This window comes from Cebus imitator, unplaced genomic scaffold, assembly GCF_001604975.1.
Source record: "Cebus imitator isolate Cc_AM_T3 unplaced genomic scaffold, Cebus_imitator-1.0 Scaffold57, whole genome shotgun sequence".
Taxonomy (NCBI): Eukaryota; Metazoa; Chordata; class Mammalia; order Primates; family Cebidae; genus Cebus; species Cebus imitator.
In genome coordinates, this window is record NW_016107372.1 from 4,549,555 (window position 1) to 4,574,880 (window position 25,326).

Here is a 25,326-nt window from a genome sequence, read left to right on the forward strand (position 1 = left end):
ACACTAGGCATAAATGGGATTTAGCATTCATATTTAAAAGCTGAAATATAACTCACGTAGCATAAAATTCAATCTTAAAGAATACAATTCAATGTTTTTTAGTATATTCACAAGGTTGTGCATATCTAATTCTAGAATTTTCATGACCTCAAAAAGACCCCATATCCATTAGCAGTCAGTCACTCCCCACTTAGTACCTGGCAACAATTAATCTATTCATACTGTCTGTCCCTATGAATTTGCCTATTCTGGACATTTCATATAAATGAAGTCACACAATATGTAGCCCTTTGTATTTGGCTTCTTCCCCTTAGCATAATGCTTTCATAGCTCATCCATGTTGTAGCAAGTATTGATACTTTGTTTCTTTTTGCGGTCAAATAATATTTCATTGTGTGACCATACCATGTTTTGTTCGTCCATTCATCAGCTGACGGGCATTTCAGATGTTTTTCCTTTCTGGCTATAATAAATAATGCTGCTATAAACATTCATGTACAATTGTTTTTAATTCAAGTTCTAGGGTACATGTGCAGATCTTGCAGGATTGTTACCTAGGTATACACACGCCATGGTGGTTTGCTGCCTCCATCCCCCCCATCACCTACATTAGGTATTTCTCCTAATGTTATGGCATGTACAATTTTTTTATGAACATATGTTTTCAGTTCTCTGGGGTATATACCTAAGAGTGAAATTGCTGCTTCATACAGTGACTCTATGTTTAACTTTCTGAGTAAATGCCAAATTGTTTTTCAAATTTCTACACCATTTACATTCCCTTCAGCAGTGTACAAGGGTTCCAGTTTCACCACATCCTCAACTATACTTGTACTTATCCATCTTTTTTACTGGTGCCATCTTAGTGGATGTGAAGTAATACTGATTTTCATTTCCATAATGACTCATGATACTGAGAAAATGCTTAGATTTTCATTGCTTCAAATATAAACACACACGCTCACAGGCACACAGACAAGCACGCATGTACCCAAACACATACACTCTCTCTCTCTCTCTCACACACACACACACACACACACACACACACACACACACACTTTCTAAAGAAAATTATTTAACAAGCTCAGGTCAAGAGAAATCTTCAGAAAGAAAGGTGAAACCACAAAAAAAAAACTGTCCTGGTTAAATCGCAAAGACTGCAGCCCCACCATCCCCCTGTGCTATAATATGCCGGCAGGGAATGCAAATGTACTTCGATGGCAAGATTATTGCTTAGGTCAACATATTTGACTGCAAATTCTGTACAATTATTTAGGAAAAAACAGGGTTAGTGTGTTTTATTACTGCAAACGAAGCAAAAATGCTATGAAAATAGCAAATTATCTATACTAAACATAAAAACTTCCTCTGTTTTAATTACAGGAGCTAGACAGCAAATTAGTGCATCACAAATAGCACATTAACTTGGTGAAAATATACACAAACACTAGATGCATTATTTTCTCTTATTTTGTTTCATCCCAGTCAGCTTTCTCTAGGGATAAACTGAACCCGAGCTTTTCTTCCCACCCCCGTAGCTCTCTCAGGAATCTTGGTCATTCATAGCTTTTCTAGTCCAAACTTACGAAACTGTTTGCTCCACTTGTTACTGCTATTGCAGAGCCAAAAACTGAGAATTTTTTTGTCCAACACAATAACAAAAAAATTCTTTGCTTTTCCAGTAAAACTTCTTAGCATAATTTTATTTTTCCTAAAAGCTTTAGCTTCCTTAGGTTCCAAGAGAATCCAATTACGAAATGCAGATTTTCAAGATATTATTGAAAATACGAAAATGGTATAGCATACATTTGCCATTTAGTGAAAAGCAAGAATGTATTAACTGAATACTTGCAAAGTAATGTGTTTTCTCTTTTCAAATACATGAATGTATTTCAGAAAGCTTTGCTATATGCAAAACATAGTTGTTTGAATAACATGTAAATTGTGCTTTTAAAATTTAATATTTAAATATTTAACGTAATAGCAAATGGTATGGCTTCACATCATTACACCATGTTCAATTTACCAGAATGCATATTCTACCTCAGTCGATTAGTAAATAGGGAGTCCAGGGGGTATAGTGTGGAACCTTGGTTAGACAGCATAATTATTTGATGACTAGTTGCACATAAATGATATTTTTTTCTGGCCATTAAATCCATTAAATGGCTTCCAGAGCTATATTAACGATAAAATCAGAGGGCATTAGAGTAGGGATCTCTGTTTTCTTCCTTCACATTAATGGCAGAGATACAAAGAAATGAAGACATCAAATGAATAAAAACTGACTTCATGAATAAAAAATGAAAACTAGAATCAAATTATATTAGGAAGGTAATGGGAATCTAGTCATTATGACTACTGTGACACTCTCTCAGTAATTATATTCCAGTATCTATTCGTGGAAATATCTATAACTTAGACACTATTCCAGAAGAAATTGGAAACTGAGAGCATTTTCTCTTTTTGAAGGCTACTAAGACCTTTAATACAACGGTTCTCCAACTTCATATACTTTATTGTTATAACCACATTAAGAAACTGTCTCACCCAGCTTGACACACCATTAGACTATCTCTCTAATGACAACTGGCTATATCTTTTTGACTTTATCAAACCTAGAGGGGTTTTTGTTTTTTAGAGACAGGGTCTCATTCTGCTGCCAGGCTGGAGTGCAGTGGTACAATCATAGCTCACAGCAGCCTTGAATTCCTGGGCTCAAGTGATCCTCCCACCACAGCCTCACAAGTAGCTGGGACTACAGGTAAGTGTCAACACACCCAGCTATTTTTTATTTTTATTATTTGTAGAGATGGGGTCTTGCTGTGCTGTTCAGGCTGGTCTTGAGTTCCTTGTTTCAAGCAACCCTTTTTTTAGTCTTCCAAAATATTGAGATTACAGGTGTGAGCCACCATACCCAGGCTCAAACCTAGAGTTCTTAAGACATAAAAGCTCCTCCTTCCTTTATTCCTTCATACACCATCTTCCCAGATTAATATGAACACAAATTTCTGGTCCTTTAGTGGGATAATGTCCAGTTGTCCTTTGTAATAGCCTACCTTTAGTATCAATCCCACCCGTGTGGAAGGCATGTATAGGTAAAATACGTGGCCTTTGAGGGGTTAGGATTTAAGACCACTAAACAGACATAAGAAGAATGTTCCAGAGAGATAAGGCATTAATAAGAGCATGTGTTATATGCTGAAAGATCTCAACAGAAATCGGGCCTTTATCACCTTTTACTCTTCCCCTACTCTGCTTACACAGGACCTGACTCAATTTGCTTAGAATCCAATTTCATCATGTTATGCCCCTCCTATAATCTACCCAATGGCTTTCCATATTCATGGTTAAAACACTGAATAGTGTCTCAGATAGTGATACCCTTTATGGAAAAAGAAAATCTTTAAGTAGAAAAAAATGAGGAATAGTGTCATAATTAATGGAATGGACTCTGGAGTCAAATGACTTGGTTCAAATCTTGACTTAATGCTTGGGAACTACACGACCTTAGGTAAGTTCTTTCACTTTTTTTTTTTTTTTTTTTTTTTTTTTTTTTTTTGTATGTTTGAAAATAAGTCTCACTCTGTCATCCAGGCTGGTATGCAGTGGTGCAATCTTGGCTCACTGCAACCTCCACATCCCGGGTTCAAGCAATTCTCCTGCCTCAGCCTCCTGAGTAGCTGGGATTACAGGTGCACATCACCATGCCCAGCTAATTTTTGTATTTTTTAGTAGAGACAGGGTTTCACCATGTTGGCCAGACTGGTCTGGACTCCTAACCTTGGATGATCCGACTGCCTTAGCATCCAAAAGTGCTGGAATTACAGGTGTGAGCCACCATGCCCCGCCCTTAGGTAAGTTCTTAATCAATCTCTACCTCAGCCTCCTCATTTATAAAACAGACACTAAGTAATAATGAGGACCACCTCATAGAGTTGTTGATGAGCCATACAATTAAAACACTTAGAATAATTCTTGAAACATAATAAGTACTATAAGAGTATTAGTAGATATTAAATCTATATCAACATCATCTGATCAACTTCAAGCTATTTATTCCAGGAATTAATGTCTTACAATATTTACATAACTCCTAATAACTTTTATGCAATTATAGTTTAAAAGTAATCACATATAATTTGCTTCATTTCACTTAATTCTCACAATCCTGTGTAGACAAATTTAGTTCTACCTTATCTACTAGCTGGTCTACCCACCACTTGCCAAGAAAATCACTTAACTGTCCAGCTGCCCATTCTAAAGCACACTCTGTAGAGTTGCCTACGTGAGATGTACGTCCATGGAGCTCCGGCCTGTCAGACTTTCTGGAAATGTTGAAATTTCAGGCCTTCACTTTCTCTGTCCAAGGTGCTTAATAAGCAAGGCCATTCCCACAGATGGGCAGTCACATGGACTCTCTCACCACCAGAGGTGACCAAAGTGAATTTCACACGTATCCCATACATCTTGTGCCCAATTTAGCAAAAGTGCTTCCAGCAGTTTTCGTGTCAAACTACGAAAGACAGACAGAAATTCCCCTTTTTTTATTACACCAATAAAGAGACCAAGCTGATGATGCCCGGAAGCTGGAGTATAAGGACCCAAACTCAGCTGTTCCCACCAGACGGTGCTGCTCCACTGTGAAGCCCGGCAGTTTCCTGACTCATAGCTGTGATCCTTATGGTAGCCTCTATGCCTGTGAGCGGCCCCAGCAGCTTGGCCTGACCATTACTCAAGAAAGCCCAAGTTCCATATTCTACACTTCCACAGCATGTAACAGATGCCTCAAATGGCTATAAGTAGTTAAAGAAAAATCTTCTAAAATTCTAGGCTGTGATCTAGAGGCCAGGAAATAGTTCAATGTTCTGCTTCATGGTCAATATTTTTTAACTTAAGTCACTAGACCAGGAGCCTTTAGAAGACATGCCAGCTACTTTTCTTTCACATAAATGCTTCCTGGAGGATAAGATGAAGTTTGAATGTTTAAAAAGTACTAAAAGGGACCAAAACAATGCTTTATTTTAGCTCAACCTCATCTGTAATATGCAGTGTAAATTTTAATTAAAATTTAATAATGAGAAAAAAGTGATTACAAGTGTGAAGATTTCAATACTTATCATTTAGCAAAAGGCTTTCCTGTATTTTAAGAAAGAAAATCTGCAGGCTTGGCTCAGTGGCTATCACCTATAACCCCAGTACTTTGTAAGGCCTGTTTAGGAGGATTGCTTGAGGCCAGGACTCCAGGACCAGCCTGAGCAATACAGCAAGATCCCTCTACAGAAAAAAAAAAAAAAATTAGAAAGTTAGCCAGGTACGGTAATACACACCTATAGTCCTAGGTACTTAGGAGGCTGAGGCAGGAGAATTGCTTGAGCCTAGGACTTTGAGGCTGTGGTGAGCTATCATAGCAGGCAACAGGGTGAGACCCTGTCTCTAAAAATAAAATAAAATTAATAAAATTTAAAAAATAAGATCTTACTAAAAGAGACAAGGTAGAGCAATAAATTTTGAGTTAGATATTGTCTTAGTTCAGGCTGCTATAACTAAGTATCATACACAGGATGATTATAAACTATAGAAATTTATTTCTCACAGTTCTGGAGGCTGCAAGTGTGACATCAGGGTACCACGATGATTGGGTTCTGGTGAGCGCCCTCTTATGGATTGTGAACTGCTTTTGTTATATGCTCACACGGTAGAAAGAGAGCAAGACCGCTCTCTGGAGTCCCCCCACCTTTTTGTTGTTGTTGTTTTGAGATGGAGTTTTGCCCTTGTTGCCCAGGCTGGAGGGCAATGGCACAATCTCGCCTCACCGTAACGTCCACCTTCCAGATTCAAGTGATTCTCCTGCCTTAGCCTCTCGAGTAGCTGGGATTTCAGGCACCCACCACCATGTCTGGCTAATTGTTTGAATTTTCAGTAGAGATGGGGTTTCACCATGGTTGGGCAGGCTGGCCATGAACTCCTGATCTAAGGTGATCCACCTACCTTGGCATCCTAGAGTGCTGGGATTAAAGGCATGAGCCACCGCACCTGGCCTCTGGGGTCCCTTTCATAAGCATACTAATCCAATTCATGAGGGGTCCACTCTCATGATCTCATAACTTCCCAAAGGCTCCACATCCTTATACCATCACTTTAGGTATTCTAGAGTCACCAGAATTTCTGGAGCCATTGCACACTGACATTTTTATAAAATTTATTTTTGTAAACACAAAAATTACTGTGGTAAAACTAAGGTGGCAGCTATAAAAAGGGAAGTTTACATTAACTATGGGAAAGTGATTTCAAATGATAAAACCATCTATTCTAAGCTACAGAAATGCATGTCCAAGGCAATAAGTAGAATCACCAAAAGAAACTGTCAAGTCAGGACTTGATTATCAGTTCAATCCTAGGGATTCAACAAAATTCCAGCAGCAGTAAGATTGATTCAGAGTGTTTATGGAAAGGTAAGATCAATTTCACCGAAGAGGAAATATGGCAGGGTAGAAAGTACACATGGCTAAACAGGAGACTTCAGCAACTGCACTGGCCTTGCCACTGAGGAAGAGGATAGACCGGCTGAAGAACTAAAAAAGATAAAACAAGGCAACAAAAGCCACCAGCACCACCACAACAAACACCCAGCTTTACTACACTGAAGACTGACTGCTGAGGGTAAAAAGTCCAAAGGAACTAAATACATGTTGGTTTCAGGTAAAGGCAAAAGGCTGAGGAAGGGAACTGCAAATTTACGAAATGCTCTAAACTACTTTCAACAACAAAAAGGCTCATGTGTCAGTTTAACTAAATTGCATAGAACGAAGGCATAAGAGTCACAGTTCATTCGTTCCAAGAGACTAGGGACTTTTGTCAAAGTGAGAAGAAAAGATGAAACTTTGGTAATAGTGAGCAAGGTGCAGGGGATCCCCAGGCAATTTGGAAACTTGAGGTTAAAAAAAGGCAAACACAATAAAAAATAACTGGACGGCCTATTCTCCAGAGAGGTGATGCTTCCACCTCTACTTTTGCCAGCTGTCCTGGTTCTTCTTATCCTGACTCATCTTCTAGTTTTGTGTCTCAGATACCCAAGGTCATCAACCTCCTGAACGACTGGTTTATTTAGGCTCAGTTGGATCATCAAGTTGCTCTGCCACACACAGAGCTCAGAAAGTCTAATTCTAGTCGTAAGATTGAAAATCCTTCTCCATCCGTGTTTCTGCATTTGGGATGTGTGTTTGGAACCCACAACACACACCCCCAAATGTAGACACATAGATGGAGAAAGAGACATGGAAACACAGAGAGAGAGAAACGGAGAGGAATTTATCAATTCTCCGTGATGGAAAAAAGTTTAGCTTCCATCTTCCTGGAAGAGGCTAAATGTTAAGAAGGTCATCACTGGGACCCAAAACAAATAACATACTGACCATCTTCCACAGGTGAGGCAGAGTTATTAGGCTCAGAAAAAAAGATTTTTTAAAAAAGGCATGGGACAGACTTATTGTAACTTTTTTCAAAGGGGTTAAGTTGCTTTATTTCCTGAACATAAGCAGAGAGGAGACAATGCTTCAATCCCCTTGGGTGCTTAAGGATGTAGATTTAGAAAAACATACATAAGAGCTGCACCGAACTACCTCAGCTTTCCTTTTCTCATGGTCACCAAAGAAGTCTCACAGAAGATTCTGTAGCAGATAGGAGTCCTTCTATGCAAACAAACACTTTTATCCATTTACTATTGCCCATTTGCTGGGTGGATTTCACACAATCTCACTGGAATCTATAAGGGACATCAGAAAATCATGCATGTGCACAGAGCCTCTTAAAAATCATTCTGTTTTGGATTAAAACTTCTGGAAAGGGGGATAGTGTAAGGTCATCTTCCCTATAGACCCCACCTAGAATCCTGCATGTCCACATCTGAGACAAGGATGACACCACCTTAGAAGGGCAGGGAGGTTTTGCTGCTCTCTGTATTTTCCCAACTGGGAAAAACAAATTCAAAACTCCAGATTAACTAGGGTTATTCTAATTTCTTAAATCCAACCCAAGCAATTTTAAAAGAATGAAACCCTTTGTACACTGTTGTTAATGGCAGGATAGAGAACCCTTGCTAAAAGACTTCTCTGAAGCCACAGAAATTAAACTTAAAACACTGAGTACTTAACCTTATTTTCTATTACACTCCTATGACTACTTTCCCAATCAGATCGTGTTTGTTTGGCTTTAGGTGTTTGCTCAGTGCCAAGAGTTAGTTAAGATGGCTGACTACAATAAAACCATTCTTGACTCAAGACTACTTGGCTAGTCTATTTATTGTGTTAGTTACCTTGAGCAAATTGCCTCATGAACCCATGTCTTGTTTCCCAATCTGTAAAACAGGTCAGTAGAGATTCAGTTAGCTCTTAACAAATGCAGCTCTTTGTTGTTGATATTATTATTGTGCATTACTTAGTCTAGGCTTCCTCAAGAAGCAGACTCCGAGACAAGGGTCCCTGAGAGGTGACCAATACACTGACTGGGGTGTAGGGAAGTAAGACAGGGATGACAAAACGTAAAAAATAAAAAAAATTTATATATATATATATATATAAATATGCACACACACACACACACACACACACACGGAGAGAGAAAGAAAGAGAGACAGAGAGTATACAGGTATTGATCGACTTACGACCTATGCAACTTATGACCATTCGACTTTACGACCACAATAGCTAGCCACGACTGCTCTGCATCTGGCAGCGCAAACGTTGCCCAGCTGGGCGTACGACAGTGCGGACCAACTTCCGGCAGCACCACCATCTCCGTGTGCACCATTTCAACTGTTATCCCAGACTTGGTACAGCAATTTGTGTTTTGTGTCTTGGATATTTTTCATCAAACCCCTCCCAAGATGTCTACCAAGAGGAAATTGTCTTTGTCTATGCCTCAGCCTGCCAAGAAGGAAAGAAAGGCCATCGAGCTCGACACGAAAATGAAGGTAATTAAGCAGTACGAAGGAGGAAAGAAAGTGAATGTGATCGCACGTGATACAAAGTTATCACACTCCACTGTGTCAACGATTTTGAAAGATAAAGAAAGAATTCGTGAAGCTGTGAAAAGTTCTGCACCCATGCGATCAACAGTTATAACAAAGCAAGGAAGCGGGCCCATCCACGAAATGGAGAAATTGCTATATATTTGGATGGAAGATCAAATTCAAAAACGGCCAATAAAATGTTTCGTACATGTTTATATATTTTGATATGGTTTGCAATTGGGAAAATGTTTCCTATGGTATTTTTTACACCTGTATTTTGTATTTTTGTATGCACCTGTATTTTGTAATTTTGTATGTTTTGCAAATATTAAACCAGTTGTACCGGTAATGCAGTCTTTTACTTAAACCTGACGAATGTAAAAATAAGAAACAAAATGGTGTAGAGATGATACAAATGGCATAAAATGAACAAAGAAAATTATGATATATAACAATAGTGAAAGAAAATTATGATAAAATATGACTTAAAGATTTTTATAACATCATTTCACAGTACTGTACATATAGCCTACTCAACTTACAACCAAATCATGTTACGATCAGTCTGTCGGAACCAATCGTGGTCGTAAGTTAAGCACTAGCTGTGTATATATATATATGTGTATATATGTATATATATATACATATATATATATATATATATGTATATATATATATATATATTCTCAAAAGAGCGGCCACTGTGAATAACCAGAGCTTAATCTCACTTGGGAATTCTGAAAGCTAGTACAGATATAGATATATGCCTCAGTGCTATACCCACAGGGCAAGGGAGTCTGCCCTGAATCTCTGGCATTTCTGCATTGCCAGAGAAGGCAAAGAGGGCATCAAGGGCCAGAGAAAGCACTTGGTCAAAGAAATGCAGAATCTGGAGGCTAAAAGCCTGCTGGAATGTCCCTTAAAAGGGCAAGACATGTGAGCAGAGCCTGAGGGCAACGCTACCATCACACCCTAGCCCGAGACACATACCTGCCTCTATCAGCCCATTCAATTCCTTCCCAATCCTCAAAGCCAGCTCCTGACCTGCCTCCCTCCTGACAGGCTCCCTGCCCATGCCAGTGCTCACTAACCTCCCAAATGCTTCCTGTACATACGCTTGTTCCGCTGGTGTCAACAGGATATCACCAGGGAACCTTCATCATCTCTTACAAATGGTGTGTTTTCCTTATACCTTGGAGTTTGAGAGCATACACTCTGGAACCTAAATTGGTCCTACTGACTGGCTTTAGCATTAAGCGCTATGTGGCCTTGCCCATGTCACTTAATCTAAGCCTCAGTTTCCCACCATGTAAAATGGAGAAATAATAATAGCTAAATCTAATCCTAAAGTTCTTAAACAAACTAAATATCTTGAAGCACTGAAATTCTTAGAATAATGCCAGGCTGCAGTGATCATTCAATAAATCACAGCTATTTTTTTAATGACTGAAAAAGAAATACCATTTTGCTACTGATTTATAGTTATTCTAAAATACAAAAGGAAAAGTCAAACCACCAGCCAAAATGATATACAACCACATTTCTAGCTAATCTGTAATAGTACTGCTCTCAAACTTCACATAATTACCCTATTCGATCTCTAAACTTTATAAAGTAGGTATTGTTATTAACTATTTTATAGATAAGCAGCGATTTTAATCAAAACAATCTCATTCCCAAGACTATCCTTAAAATGAAGCTGTGGTCCAGTTTGTCTGCAGAAAAGAGTTTTTTTTTTTTTTTTTTTTTTTGAGACGGAGTTTCGCTCTTGTTGCCCAGGCTGGAGAGCAATGGCGCGATCTCGGCTCACCGCAACCTCCGCCTCCTGGGTTCAGGCAATTCTCCTGCCTCAGCCTCCTGAGTAGCTGGGATTACAGGCACGTGCCACCATGCCCAGCTAATTTTTTGTAGTTTTAGTAGAGACGGGGTTTCACCGCGTTGACCAGGATGGTCTGCATCTCCTGACCTCGTGATCCACCCGCCTCGGCCTCCCAAAGTGCTGGGATTACAGGCGTGAGCCACCGCGCCCGGCCCAGAAAAGAGTTCTTAATTCTCAAGCTAGTCTATACTCAGACTGCAGCAACTCAGCAAAATTACCATTTAAGTGTCCCTACTGGTTACTGCCTTTAGTGGCTTCCTGTAAGTTGATCTTGGCTGATTTTTTATATTAGTCTTTCTCCAGATTTCAAGGTGGTGATTTGACTTGTGACCTCAATTACCTGATGGACCTAAGAAAAGTATTTGATTTTCAGTTTGTCCAAATTTTTTCTTATTGTGACAGATGACGACTTCCAAGACCTTTATGTGTCAGAGCTGAGATCAGAAGTCAACCCCACTGTCTTCTAATAAGATATGACACTTTCACTACCAAAAAATTAGGAAGAACGTCATCTTGGCATAAAGAATAGTCCTTCCCAAGAAAGGTAAGTGGTGACTTCCATTACACAAAACATTCATGCATTTTTAAAACATTTCAAATATACAAAATCTCACTATGTAAAACTTATACTCTACATCAATTGTAATTGTTTTCTTGAGGACAAGTCAATTTGTAGATCTATATAGCACAGAATACTATAGAGAATAGTACCAAGTAATGTTCAAATACCCAACTTCTTTCGGTAATCGTTATCACAGTCACAGCTAAAAAATGAGAGATAGAAACACAAAAAACACACTTCAAAAAGTGAATAAATCCACGGAAAAAAAAAAAAAAAAAAAAAAAAAAAAACAAAAAAAATCAGTTTTTAAAATGAAGTTAAAAACAAGTAACAATCATGCAAATGTCATTTTTGTCATCTTAGAATATATTCTATACAAATAGAGAAGCTGAGGAACAAAAGCACCCGTAGCTTCTCCAACATTCTCCTACCAGGGACAGGCATCTGGCTGGCTAGGATTCTGGTTGGGAGGACTATGGGGGTTGGGGGGTTGCAAGGCGTTCCATGCTTGGCTTTCCTTCACCCCTAAGCCCTACCCTGCAAAGCAAGGTTTACTCTGAGAGAGAAGCCACAGAGAGGCAAAAACTGCTTTTCTGCCTTTTAAGAATTACTAGTATAAAAGATCACTATATCCCTGTGTTTTGCCAGATCACTGAAAGCTGCATGGTCAGTTCATATCATTTTCCCTTTGTAGAATGACATTTGCAGAGATTAAATTTAATATGAGAGGCCTCGACATAGATCTCACCCAAAGAATCATCTTCATAGTGTTGTGAAACACCATTCACACAATGTTTCTCATGCAAAATCCCATCAGAGCTAGAAAAAGCTTAAGTTTGCCTAATAAATGATTATGCTTTCCTCTGCTGAGAGCCACTCAACCGTTTGGGTTTGTTGTTTTCTTTCTTTACTACAATCTTTACGACTATTTTATGTCATCTAAAACAGATACGTTTTGGAAATGGGCAAATAATGTAAAAATATATGTCAATATAGAAAATGTTAAGTCAGTCTAATTCAGAGAAGGCCTTAGGGAATTCCCTGTCTCCTCACCCCAGCCAGGCTTTGAAAGATAAAAACTGGATAAAAGAAAGGGGTTTGAAGAAAACAGCATGATGTGCTATTACCACAGAGACATAAAATACAATAATGTTTGGGGAAGTAGAAGTAATTAGTATGCTCCATTCTGCTCTGCTATAATGCTTGTTTTGAAATGAAAAAATTTGCTCAAATGCAGGTTGTATATTAGGGAATAATTTGAGCAAAGTACAAATTTCACATTTGATGTATGCAGAAAACTGCAACCTGCTGAAGCAAACTGCATAGAAATTAACAAAATGAGCGATTTTATACATTTCAAACATCTATCAGTTCCCCAGCTCACGGAGTACATTATGAGCTATACCTACCCACACGTGCAGTTACAACTTTCTATACAATTTCAGATAACCCTCCTTCCACTACTTGACAAAAATTCACAAGCTACAATCCTGAGAACTACCTCCACAAGCAAAAGTCAGGACTTTTGAAGGTAAAATGCCATGTTTACTTACATACATAGTACTTACATATTTTTTAAACATTTAATAATGGCTGGTTGTCAACCATTATTATCCCACTTCTACTCCATGTTCTCCATGTTTACTCTTACAATTCCATTCTCTTTTTTTGAGAAGGAGTTTTGCTCTCATTGCCCAGGCTGGGGTGCAATAGTGCAATCTCAGCTCACTGCAACCTCTGCCTCACAGGTTCAAGCGATTCTCCTGCCTCAGCCTCCCAAGTAGCTGGGACTACAGGCGCTCACCATCACACCTAGCTAATTTTTGTAGTTTTAGTAGGGATGGGGTTTCACCATGTTGGACAGGCTGGTCTTGAACTCCTGACCTCAGGTGATCCACACACCTTGGCCTCCCAAAGTGCTGGGATTACAAGCGCAAGCCACCATGCCTGGACTACGCTTCCATTCTTTAACCAAAACTACCAAGTTAGAAGTTCTCACTACTCAAATATTCAAAATATCACACGGTTTTCATTTTCTTAGACAAATTAGAATGAGAGGGGAAAAATCCTCTATCAACTATGCTTCTATTTTTCCTTTTCTGATTTCTCTATCAAAGTTGCTTTACTATCCTTCATACAGACTTTAAAAACGAGATTAACTTAATTTTGGCATTTGTTTACTTGACTGTATGTCCTAAATGTGCCAAGGTTTCATGTCTGATTATAGTTATCCAAGGACACAAGCAACATCTGTGCTTGGCCAGATGCTTTCAGTAAGAGAAATAAATATAGTATTCACTATAAGTATATAATCCTGACCACCAATTTCAGCAAAGAGGTAACGGAAGAATTAAAACAAGAACCCAAGATCAGATGTTCTGACAACACATGCAGCTCAATGAACAAACTGCATTTACATTCATTGTGCATGTTTCACTTCCAGACAGCATACAAGGTCAAACTACTAACTGTCAGTTACAATAAGCTTCTCAACTTCTGGTCAATTACCTGGTTAATAACAAAAGACAAGGCTATGACATCATTACAGTTATAATTAATTTACACAGATCAGCTTCCTGTTAATCAAATATATCTTTAAAAGCATTTAATTATTTTTCACCTAGAAAGCAACACTCAGCTTTGTTAAATGAAAAGCAATCTTGCTGAACTGCACATGAAAGGCTGTTAGGCTGCTCTAAGACATAAAAGACAAACAGCTTCACAGGGCACACTGCTGCAATACAGGAGCTGTTGCCACATTCACAGCAAACAGAAGCACAAGATGATGGATAATACAACACATTTTAACAGTTTCAGAAGTTGTCAGGGAACTGAGAGTAAAGAGATGGGCTTTGGGAAAAAAAATGTCCCAGTGCTTTTTGTCAAAATTATATACGGGGTAGCAATATTAACATATGCAGTAAAGGACAGCAGTTAAAGGTATGGTCCTTGGCTCTACCATACACCAGCCATGTGCCATTAGGAAAGTTAACCTTCAGAGTCTCACTTGTAAAAGAAGGTAACATAAGCTCATTTGGTTTCATGAGGATTAAATGGGATTATATGTGTGTGTGTGTGTGTGTGTGTGTGTGTGTGTGTGTGTGTGTGTATGTATGTATACACACACATACAAAATCACAAATTGTTACATGACAGTGGTTTTGCCCATATAAACAAATAAATTAAGGTTTAAAATAGTTTTAAAGTGTTTTTGATAACATAGTAATTAGCATTTTCCAAGACTTTCTGTGACCCTACATTTTTTTAAAGCTGCATGTGATTAAATTACACATACATTTTTAAAAAGTATAACAAATATAGAGAAGAAACCCGAAAGCAGATATTATTTTTTTTCATTAAATTTTATGTAAAACCTCAAACCAAGATCTCTGTCAATATTCTCTGATAATTTGAGAATTTAATGAGCCTCCATTTTAGGAAAAAAAAAAAAAAAAGTGTCAGCTGGCAAAATTCTTTCTCCACCTTTTAAAAGTGTTATATAGTATTAACAAATGATTAGACTATATTTATACATAAAAAATAATGGCTAAAAAATGAAACTACTAGATTTTGTATATGATCTTAAATTTTGCCCCACTGCTAGGTGAATTAGTGCCAACTCCAATTCTGACCCATCACCATTTATGATTTCCAGGATCAATCATAAACCAGTTTCTTCTCTCAGAAACCACAAGGTTTAGTGTAATGAGGGCTCATTAAAGTTCTCCAACTGACAGCCCTTCAGACCTAGGGTTTTAAACCAGGAGGCACACAGGGAACAGCAATGCCAGCATCCCATGATTGCTCCTTCAAGAAGATTTAAGTGGTTTCATTCTCAGGTTTACTCTGCACCATTTCTTTGTCTACCTAATGTCAATGAAAAAATGAGAGCTACCACCACTCCCTGCTCTGATTTAAATTAATCTCTGTGTAAGAACTGTTTGTGAATTATTTATGTAACTCAAGTTGTCCCTGCACAACAACCAGTGAAAAGGGGGGAAAGCACACCACGCTTCAAATACATGTTATGTTACCACAAACCACATGGGATGTCCACAAATTATTAGGTGATAGGTAACAGCTTAGGGCTTTTTGCCTGCACAGCATCAACAATTCATTCTTTCAGAAACAAGAATCTGTCTCCCACTATCATTGGATGTGGTCTTTGGGTGGGGGTGGGGCAGCTATTAATCAAGTGTGCTATTTCTAATACTGATCCCAGGTGATAGTGACCAAAGCTGGAATAATAACTCTTCCCCTGGAATTTAAAACTTGTGCTGAGAAACTATGTGACCAACAACTTTTGGAGCTGGTTCTCAGAGCATGAATTTGAAGAGTTTTCCACATCTACCAAGTCTGCCCAAACCCTAAGAGCTCACTTAGCTACTAACCTTTATGCACATAAACTAGAAAATCTAGAGAAAATGGCTAAACTCCTGCATTCATACACCCAGGACTGAACCAGGAAGAAACTGAATCCCTGAATAGACTAATAATGAGTTCTGAAATTGAGATGGTAACAAATAGCCTGCCAACCAAAGAAAGTCCAGGACCAGATGGATTCACAGTTGAATTCTACCAAGGTACAAAGAAGAGCAGTCACAATTCCTACTGAAACTATTCCAAACAATTGAAAAGAAGTACTCCTCCCTAACTCCTTCTATGAAGCCAGCATTATCCTGATACCAAAACTTGGCAGAGATACAACAACAAAAGAGAAAACTTCAGGCCAATATCCTTGATGAATATCAATGCAAAAATCCTCAATAAAATACTGGCAAACTAAATCTAGCAGCACATCAAAAAGCTTATCTCCCATGATCAAGTTGGCTTCATCACCCAGGTGCAAGGTTGGTTCAACATACACCAATCAATAAATGTGATTCATCACATAAACGGAACTAAAGACAAAAACCACATGATTATCTCATGGATGCAGAAAAGGCCTTCAATAAAATTCAACATTCCTTCATGCTAAAAACACTCAATAAACTAGGTGTTAAAGGCACATACTTCAAAATAATAAGAGCCATATACGACAAACCCTCAGCCAATATAATACTGAATGGGCAAAAGCTAGAAGCATTACCCTTGAAAACCAGCACAAGACAAGGATGCCCTCTCTCACCACTCCTGCTCAACACAGTATTGGAAGTTCTGGCCAGGGCAATCAGACAAGAGAAGGAAATAAAGGGTATTCGAATAGGAGGAGAAGAGATGAAATTATCTTTGTCTGCTTATGATATGATCCTTTATCTAGAAAACCCCATCATCTCAGTCCAAAAGCTTCTTAAGCTGATAAGCAACTTCAGCAAAGTCTCAGGATACAAAATCAATGTGCAAAAAATGCTAGCATTCCTATATACCAACACCAGGCAAGCCGAGAGCCAAATCCTGAATGAACTCCCATTCGCAATTGCTACAAAAATAAAATACCTAGGAATACAGCCAATAAGGAAGTGAAAGACCTCTTCAAGGAGAACTACAAACCACTGCTCACAGAAATCAGAGAGGATACAAACAAATGGACAAACATTCCATGCTCATGAACGGGAAGAATCAATATCATCAAAATGGCCATACTGCCCAAAGTAATTGATAGATTCAATGCTATTCCCATTAAACTTTCTAATTCCTCCCTAACTCCTTCTACGAAGCCAGCATTATCCTGATACCAAAAACTGGCAGAGACACAGCTCCAAAAAAGAAAACTTCAGGCCAATATCCTTGATGAACATCAATGCAAAAATCCTCAATAAAATACTGGCAAATTGAATCCAGCAGCACATCAAAAACTTATCTACTATGATCAAGTTGGCTTCATCACTGGGGTGCAACACAGAAGACATTCTTCACAGAATTAGAAAAAAACTATTTTATGGAAACAAAAAGAGCCCAAGTAACCAAGATAATTCTAAGCAAAAAGAACAAAGCTGGAGACATCACACTACCAGACTTCAAACTATACTAAAAGGCTACAGTAACCAAAACACCATGGTACTGGTGTAAGAACAGACACATAGACTGATGGAACAGAATAGAGAACTCAGAAATAAGACTACACACCTAAAATTATCTGATCCTTGACAAACCTAGCCAAAACAAGCAATAAAGGATTCTCTATTAAATGGTACTGGGAAAAATAGGTAGCCATATGCAGAAAATTGAAACTAGAACCCTTCCTTTGACTACATACAAAAATTAATTCAAGATGAATTAAAGACTTAAATGTCAAACCTAAAACTATAAAAACCTTAGAAGAAAATCTAGGTGATACCATTTAGGACATAGGCATGGGCAAAGATTTCATGACCAAAACATCAAAAGCAACTGCAACAAAAGTAAAAATTGAGAAATGAAACCTGATTAAACTAAAGAGCTTCTACACAGCAAAACAAACTATCATCAGAGTGAACAGACAACCTACAGAATGGGAGAAAATTTGTACAATCTATCCATCTGACAAAGGTTTATATCCAGCATCTTCAAGGAACTTAAACAAATTTAGAAGAATAAAACAGGCCCATTAAAAAGTGGGGCAAAGGACATGAACAGACACTTCACAAAAGAAAACATACATCTAGCCAAAAAAAACATGAAAAAAAGCTCAACATCGCTCATCATTACAGAAATGCAAATCAAAACCACAATGAGATACTATCTCATGCCAGTCGGAATGGCTATTATAAAAAACTCAAAAAACAACAGATGCTGTTGAGGTTGCAGAGAAAAAAGGAATGCTACTGCACTGTTGGTGGGACTGTAAGTTAGTTCAACCACTGTGGAAGACAGCGTGGTGATTCCTCAAAGATCCAGAGGTAGGAATACCATTTCACTTAGTATTCTCATGACTGGGTAAACAGCCAAAGGAATAGAAATCATTCTCTTATAAAGATACATGCATATGTATGTTCAGTGCAGCACTATTCACAATAGCAAAAACATGGAATTGACCTAAATGCCCATCAACGATAGATGGAGAAAATGTGGTACATAGAGAATTCTATGCAGCCATAAAAAGGAATGAAATCATGTCCTTTGCAGGGGCATGGATAAAGCTGGAAGCCATTATCCTCAGCAAACTAATATGAGAACAGAAAACCAAACACTGCATGTTCTCACTTACAACTGGAAACTAAATAATGAGAACACATGGATACATGGTGGGGGAACGCCACATACTGGGACCTGCCGGAGGGGTGGGGTAGGCAGGAAGAGCATCAGGAACAATAGCTAATGGATGCAGTGCTTGATACCTAGGTGACGGGATGATCTGTGCAGCAAACTACAGTGGCACATGTTTACCTATGCAACAAACCTGCACATTTTACACATGTACCCTTGAACTTAAAAGTCGAAGAAAAAAAAATAGCTGTGTGTGGCAATGCATATCTGTAGTCCCAGCTACTCAGGAGACTGAGGTGGGAGGATCAACTGAGGCCAGGAGGTCTCAGCTATAGTGGGTCAAGATCAATCCACTACACTCCAACCTGGGTAACAGAGTAAGACCCTGTCTCAAAAAAATAAATAAATGAAAAATGAATATGCCTTGAAAGAAAAAAAGAAATTCCCTTCAATATGTTGAGACAAGGGGACTACATGGGCAGTGTGCACAAAATTCATTCCTACACTTGTTCAAATTTAGAATCATAACTGAATTATTACAACACACATAATTCCAAAATTGCTGGTATTGGTAATATTTTTTAAAAGGTAGTGAATTTTTTTCACAGTATTGTCCAAGAGACTTTTAATTCAAGAAAAAAAAACCAATTATATGTAGTTGCCAAAACACACATATACACACGCAAGTGCACAAACATACCCCTATATATTATTTATAAAACCGAAGTCAGTGTAAGTAACATTTATATTTATTTCATTCATTGCTATCCTGATATTGTGATTTTGCATTAAAAAATGCACAAGCAAGTTAACACCTGGAGAAACAGCTGTTGGTGCAATGACAACATTCCTGGAGCTAATGTCAAAAGATCTGGGGTCAAATATGGATGTCATCATGTATCAGTATGTGGCCTTGGACAAATCATGTAATTGGTACTGCTGAGTTTCTGTTTATCTATAGATGGAAAAAATTTCCACTTACATCCTAGAATCACTGTCAAAATAAATGAAATGGCGTGTTGTGCCACCAAGTTTTTCACTCTCCTTTCCTCTCCTTAAAGTAGCCTTTCCTGCCCTTAGAACTAGACTTTATTGCTGTGTAATTATGAGGTGCAGGTAACAATGTCCAAGAAACTAGACGGTGAATAACCTCAATATGCAAACCTGAATGTTAGTTGGCTATCATCTAGATCCCAAAGGGTTCTTGCACACTATCTGTTGCTTCCCAGAAATCTGATTTTCTTTCCTGAATACAGCCAAAATCACCTATGGGCTTTGAAATATCGCCATCATGATACTGCACAAAGCAGCTGGTTGATTGAAAGTGACTACCCCTCCCCCACACTCCAGCTGTCACCAGGAAACCCTCCTCAATGTGTGAAAAAGACAATATCACTAACTACCACTATTAACAACAATCTAACAAATACTTAGCATTTGAAATTATTTTTCTTATGAAGGCTCATTATTAACTAAAAATTAACTGTCTAAAAAAGCACTTTACCATATAAAGTAGTTGCTTTCATACAACAAAAAAATGATAGGGCTATAAACACAAGTAATACATTTCCTTTAACTTCCTGTTTCTTTGTCCCTGAGTCATTTGTAATCCTAAACAACAGTCAGTTAAAATATCAAATAGCTTTCAATAGTGATAGAGCTGTCACAACTTGGACGGATTTTTTTTAAAGCTAATTCCTCAAAAAAGTGCACAGAATCCTACTTTGTAAAGTATGGGTCAGGTAGATTTTTGTTTTCTCAATAATCACTCACTCCCCCACATGAGAAGCCATTCACATGGTGACATGGCTGCCAACCTTGGAAATCCTCTTCAGAACAAGTTTGTGAATCCCACTCACCAGAATTCTTAATGCCATTACTTTTTAGGCATAGCTCATGCCCTGAGGATTTCTATTTCACCACAGAGTTTCAAGTTCCTCAGCTCCTGAGGTTTACAGATAAGATTAAGAGGCTCCCTGTTGAAAAAAGATATGAGGACCACTGTTTACATGACTATAACTGCAACATAAAAGGAAATCTACCTTTTAAAGAATCACTTCTGTTTTTAATCGTTTAAAAGAACTTTTACATATACATGTATTTATCTAGCTTTACATAAATATACAGATTGTTTGATTTTATACTTGTTTCCCCCCTGCCCACCACATTCTAATACATTGACAAGTAAACAAAATTATGACCTAGTATGAGTTCAAGTATTTTCTGTGCTCAGACATTAATATGCAATATATACACACAAAAATACATGTAATAGATGTTATCACTTAAAATGGAATGTAAAAGTTTTCACTTTGCTATCATTAAGCATTTGTGTTTTTAAAAAATATTAGCAATTTCAGGGCTAACAGCATTTTCTTATTCTTTAGCACATAGCTTCAATGAGGTCTAATTTTCTGTAACAGTGCCCCCTTCTCTAGCTGACTGGTCCTCATTAACAGAAGGTACTTTATTACTCATCCCCGACCTTTGGATATTTACCTTCCCATAAACATCCAAAACAATTTATAGAAGTTGCTCGATAAGACTCAAGACTGGGTTTTTTCCATGTAAAGTTTTAACATTTTTCAGGTGTTTGTTTTTTCTTATTCACAATAATGTTAAAGTTTTGACTCTTCATCTTTTATGGTTAAAAAGAAAAGCAGTGGAGTTAGGTAATAAAATTACCTCATTTATAAAAATATTATAAAATGAATGGCATAAAGTTAGGTTTGGGGTGATAAACACCTTTTTTTTCCCCTTGTCCTACATGCAACATTTACTGAGCCTCTACGCCTAAAACAAGGTGGACATGTTTTATGCATTATTTCATTTAATTCAATGGCCTGAAGCAGCACATCCTATGACTCCTACTTTACAGGAGAAATTAAAGTGGGAAGGGTGTTAATTTGTCTAATGGAAACAATCACTAAGTAGCAAAGGCAAGATTCAGAGCAGGGCCTGTCTGACCCAAAACCACAGATAGAGATTTGCCTCTCTGATAAGGAGAACAAAAACATATTTGAGGCCTTTGAAAAATAAACATTTCATGATGAGACAGTGCCAGTTTGGTGGCAAAGCTAATGAAATTATTTGCAGAAGTAATAATCCATCCAAAGTGACTATGTTTATGTGAAAACTCTCTCAATATCCAGGAGCCATGGTGTAGCCTTGGGGGCAGTGTGTTCTAATGAAAACCACATGTGTAGGCCACGGTTTGGCACTGACCTTCTCAACATTGCAAAGAACCTAGCCTTTAGAGCAGCTGCCCTAAATCCTGAATATTTATTTCTCCCCCTACACGGAGCCCCTGAAAGAGGTAAAGTTGTAAGAAAACACTGCATCCAAAAAACACAGGAGGTTGAGGGCACTCCTGTGATCCTTCCTGCAAATGGAGCTATCTAGAGAGACATGATACCGTCTTCGCTATCGTGGAGCTGTGTGACATATGGGAAACAAAGATAAGGATACAAACATCTTCAGCCTTGGCTTTTGCTTACAAGTCACTAAGATACGATACTTCTCAACTGGTCTTTACCAAATTCCGGGTCAAAAGAAGGTAAAACTAAACTCAAGACAAGGCATGGGGACCACCTGAGGTCATGAGTTCGAGACCAGATTGGCAAACGTGGTGAAACCCTGTCTCTACTAAAAATACAAATATTAGCCCGGCATGGTGGTACACGCCTGTAATCCCAGCTACTTGGGAGGCTGAGGCAGGGGAATCGCTTGTACCCAAGAGGCAGGGGTTGCAGTGAGTTGAGATCGCACCCTTGCTCTCCAGCCTGGGCAGCAGAGGGAGACTGTCTCCAAATAAATAAATAAAACTGAAGAGATCAGAGGGCCAAAGAATCAAAAACTACTCTTCAACATGAATACTAACGCTATTCTTAAAAATACTACAATAGAGTATGTACTACTGTAACTTTCAACATCCTGCATCCAACAACCTTGACTACACAGAGTTGAGAACCCTGAGGTAAACAAAATACTAAGCATTAAACATTTTTCTTGCATTTTCGTATTACAGCCCTATAAGGTAACATGTCCAAGTTTCTCCATCTAGGAATTACTTCAATTCAAATTCCATTATATATGACTTCACAATGGGTGTTATCACTACGCCAGTAATTCTCAAACTTTAGCATCCAGGCAACTGAAAGCCTTGTTAAAATATATTTTTGATTCAGTAAGTTTGAGGTAAGACCCCTAAATGTGCATTTCCAAGAAGTTCCCAAGTGATGCCGATGCTAGAGTCCTGGGACTATTTAGAAACCAATGGACTTCTACTCTCCTTGGAAAAAGTGCTTGCTTTCCACAGCGATGCCAGTCCCGCAGCAAACTAGAAGCCTTTAAAGTTTATTAGAACCATCCCCGAAAAGACACACAACTATGAGAAATCAAAGGCTTCTAACAAGCAATTTCAAAGGGGGGAAAAAAAAGTCTGCGTGTACTGCAAAGAAACCTAAACACCTCGATAACTGAATCATAACTAAGCAGGCAATCATTCATTTTGACAGTAACGCTTAGTCTTTAAGAGAGTTTATGCTCAGTTTGGAAAAACAAGCCTGTGATACGTTTCTTGCAAAGGTCTATCCAAAGGTTTTTAGGGTTTGGGCAGAAAGGGTTTACTTTGGTAGACTTTTTGTCCTTTAATTACCGTGGTGAGAATTAGGCTTGTTCTGAGAAACTGAAAGTTTTCCCGAGGGCACCTGAAACTGCAGGCTGTGCTACTGATGCAACGTCATTGCATGATTGCATGATTCAAACTTCCTGCTTTCAAAAGGAACCCTTCATACTCGCTCAGAGCCAACCCCTTCCTCCGAGTATGAGTACGTCGCTCCCGAGCGGTCAGGCGGAGATGGGGCAACGTCGACGAGACCCGGGTGGAGTTGTCCCAGGAAACCCCCTCCTAGCTCTCGGATTTGCCCGGGACGGGGAGGTTGTACCTCCAACCCCGCAACGCCTCCCTAGCCCTAGCTCCCCGGGAGGCGCCGACCTCCGCCCGGCAGCCCCCAACCCGGCCGCCGGCGCCCGCAGCCCCGGGAAACCGCGAGAGACGCCGCGCAGAACCGACGACAACAGCCAGACCACACAGATGCGGAAACTCACGCTCTCTACGACCAGCCTGCGTCCCCACGTCTTTGCGTGCACGTGCGTCATCACGCACGTTCCCAATTCCCCTGCGCCCCGGGTAACTGCCGGCCAGGTGCGGGAGGGGAGGGCTTTAAAGCAGACGGCTCGGCCGCAGCGCATGCCTAGTTGTGCGGGCCCGCGTTCTGCTGTTTGCGGACCGCGTGGGGCTGCAGTGGCCAAAAAGGGGCCGCGAGGGCACAGCAAGGCAAAACCGCAGGCAGAGCGCAGTAGGGAGAGCGTAGACCCTCGCCCTGTCCTCCAAGCTCCATGTGCAATATGGATAATAATATTCCTTACTGCCATAAATAGACACTGGCAGCTTACCACACGTAAAGCAGACCAGCGACCTGCGCTCGAGGGACAGGACAAAGAGGGGAGAAGCGGCGAGTGGGTCCTGGCCGCCTGCCCCGGGGGGCGCCTCTGCCCGGGATCTCTGCCGGGAAGCTTCGTCCTTCTCGGCCCCAGCGCAGCGGCAGACTGGGGAGCTGCTGCCCGGAGCGCCTGTGAGTCGGAGGGTGGGAAGGACGCTCTCCTGCTTCAGGAGCTATCTGCAGACCGCGGGAGGGCGGCTTATCGCAGAGTCCCAGAGCCGGCTAGCAGGGCAAGGTTGCGGGGTGCACCTTTCACTCCCAGAAGCTTGAGTCTGGAACTGCACCACGCAGCGTTTGCCCATTTTGAGGGTTTTAGGTGTTTCGTATTAAAGTTCATAGAATTTTGATTAATAGATCATTTGATACAATTTTAATTGTTTGCTACTCGGGAGCAAGTTTTATGTTCAGTTGTAGGAGTCAGGCTAAGTTAAATGTTGCAAGTGGTATCTATATTTATTTCATAAGATATATAAAAACTATCTTACAGCGGGCGCGGTTACTCACACCTGTAATCCCCACACTTTGGGAGGTCGAGGCAGGAGGCTCGCTTGAGCTCAGGAGTTTAAGACCAGCCTGGATAGCAGTGAGACCTTGTCTCTAAAAAACCACAGACCGAATGCAGTGGCTCACGCCTGTAATCCGAACACTTTGGGAGCCGAGACAGGCGGATCACCTGAGGTCAGAAGTTCAAAAACAGCCTGGCCAACATGAGAAACCCCGTCTCTACTAAAAATACAAAAATTAGCCAGGCACATGGTGGTACACGCCTGTAATCTCAGCTAATCTGGAGGCTGAGGCAGGAGAGTCGCTTGAACCCTGGAGGCAGAAGTTGCAGTGAGCTGAGATCCTTCCACTGCACTCCAGCCTGGGCGACGGAGTGAGAATCCGGAAAAAAAAAGAAAAACACCAAAAACTGCCTTCTTATTTGGTATGGAATTTTCTGATCCGGTAAAGATGCTCTTTTTCCAAGGCTGAATCCGAGTATAGGTGGTTTAGTGTTGCTGTTTGTTTATTGGAAGTTGTAGCAGCTGTGTTTAGATAGTCTGCTGAAACAAATACTGCCTAAACTGGAAGAGTTTATCTTTTGCCATTGTGTATTAAAACTCTTCAGAGAGATATTTATTCTGGAGTTTGAAATGTAAGTGAAAATGTGGCTCATGCATAGGTATGGGTGTACATATGACTTTCAAGTGACAAAGAAGATTCTTAGCAAATTGAATAATTCCTTAAGACTTATCAGTTA

General features: G+C 39.4%; 1 protein-coding gene across 6 annotated transcripts in view; it reads right to left on the bottom strand.

Annotated features, from left to right (window-relative positions):
- RHBDD1 (rhomboid domain containing 1) overlaps positions 1-23,779 on the bottom strand; it is a 165,566-nt gene extending 141,787 nt beyond the window's left edge. For 4 of the 6 annotated variants that reach the window (XR_001825425.2, XM_017529144.2, XM_017529143.2 and 1 more), the window contains exon 1: positions 23,689-23,747. The gene's annotated coding sequence lies outside the window, so the exon portion shown is untranslated. Of the gene's footprint in view, positions 1-20,438; positions 22,242-23,688 lie in introns of those variants that run through there. The other 2 variants (XM_037738757.1, XM_037738756.1) reach the window with 2 other exon arrangements.
- Between the last annotated feature and the right edge of the window lie 1,547 nt (positions 23,780-25,326).